The sequence below is a fragment of the Rattus rattus genome, chromosome 8, assembly GCF_011064425.1.
Source record: "Rattus rattus isolate New Zealand chromosome 8, Rrattus_CSIRO_v1, whole genome shotgun sequence".
Taxonomy (NCBI): domain Eukaryota; kingdom Metazoa; phylum Chordata; class Mammalia; order Rodentia; family Muridae; genus Rattus; species Rattus rattus.
The window spans coordinates 39,271,620-39,273,678 of record NC_046161.1 but is presented as its reverse complement, the minus strand read 5'-3'; positions in this window follow the sequence as shown (position 1 = coordinate 39,273,678).

The window sequence follows — 2,059 nt, the reverse complement described above, 5'->3', positions numbered from 1 at the left end:
GATGTTTACTGGACTTTGACTGAGGTCTGCTTGGTGATTCATGATACTGTAATAGGATCTAAAGTTAAAGATTAATGATATGGTTTTTTAAAAGAAAATAATCTATCCTAGTGTATTCATTGCCTTGTCCCATTTCCCAGGTATTGTACCCCTGTTGTGTGTATTTGAGTACATACACTCAATCCTGACAGCATAGTTTTTAGTAGGACTAAGGCTTCTTAAAGCTTTTGCCAGGTGGAATCTTCCCCTTGTCAGACAGTGATGAGTAAATGAACCAGGAGGGTATGGAGGACACTTTAGAAATTTGCTTATTCCTTCAAACGGCTCCTTGTCGAACGTGGTAATACTTACCTTTTGTCTCAGCACTTGGGAGGCAGAGACAGGTGCATCTCCATGAGTTTGAGTCCAGCCTACTCTACATGAGTTCTAAATACAACCCAACCCCATCTAAGTAAAGTAATATAAAATGGAAATTAAAAGGAAGTGGGGACTGCAGATAGCTCGGTTGGCTAAGTGCTTTCCATGCAACATTAGAACCTGATCCCAGCACCCTTGTAAAACCTGGGTTATGGTGGCCGCTCAGTGGTGGTTCATGGCTTTCATTGCAGCACTCTGGAGGTAGAGGTAGGCAGATGTCCAAGTTCAAAGCCAGCCTGGTCTGAAGAGTGATTTTCAGGACAGCCAGGGCAACTCAGAGAAATTCCATCCTGAAAAACAAACAAGAAAAAGCCCTCCATCTAGGGGCTACAGTCATTAGGTTTGGTGGCGCATCCTTCTAATCCCAGAGGCAGGCGTATCTTTGTGGGTTCAAGGTTAGTCAGATCTGCAAAGAAAGTTCCAGGACATCCAGGGCTATACAGAAAAACCCTGTCTCAAAAAAATAAATAAAAAATAAATAATAAAAAACAATTTTTGTCTTATACTTTTTTAAAGTATATCATGTATGTGGATACACTGTCCCTATCTTCAGACACACCAGAAGAGGGCATCAGATCCCATTACAGATGGTTGTGAGCCACCATGTGGTTGCTGGGAATTGAACCCAGGACCTCTGGAAGGGCAGTCAGTGCTCTTAACTGTTGAGCCATCTCTCCAGCTCATCTTTAATTTTAAAAATTATTTTATGGGGTTGGGGATTTAGCTCAGCGGTAGAGCGCTTGCCTAGGAAGCGCAAGGCCCTGGGTTCAGTCCCCAGCTCCGAAAAAAAGAACCAAAAAAAAAAAAATTATTGTAAGTGTATGAGTATTTTGCCTACATGTGTGTATGTACACCACTTGAGTCCTGGTACTTGCAGAGGCCAGAGGAGGGCATTGTATTCCTTGAGACTAAAGTTGGAGACCATTGTGAACCACATGCTGGGAGTCAAACCCAGGTCCTCCAGAACATCTGCCAGTGGTCTTAACCACTGAGCCAACTCTACAGCCCCCAAGTATACCCTTTTAACTCATTTACGTAGTTCTATTTTACATATATAAGATGTATATAAGGGGATGGGGATTTAGCTCAGTGGTAGAGCTGGGTTCGGTCCCCAGCTCCGGAAAAAAAAAAAAAAAAAAAAAAAAAAAAAAAAAAAGATGTATATAAGCACACTGTAGTTGTCCTCAGACACCAGAAGAGGGCATCAGATCTCATTACAGATGGTTGTGAGCCACCATGTGGTTGCTGGGAATTGAACCCAGGACCTCCGGAAGAGCAGTCAGTGCTCTTAACCACTGACCCATCTCTCCAGACCCATTTACCTGATTCTTGAGTTTGATCTTCATAGATGACAAGTTGTGTTACAATGTCAAATAGTTGAAAACGCCTCATAGCTCCTAAACATCTTTTTTTTTTTTTTTTTTCTTTTTTTCGGAGCTGGGGACCGAACCCATATCCTTGTGCTTCCTAGGCAAGCGCTCTACCACTGAGCTAAATCCCCAACCCCGCTCCTAAACATCTTAATCCAGTTCTGGGAAACATCTGGGTTAAACCCTGTTTGATCAGGTTTATTAACAAACCAGAACAGGAACTATCTGAAAGAGTGGGCCTGCAAATCTAAGGCATCAAGAGAAACAACTGG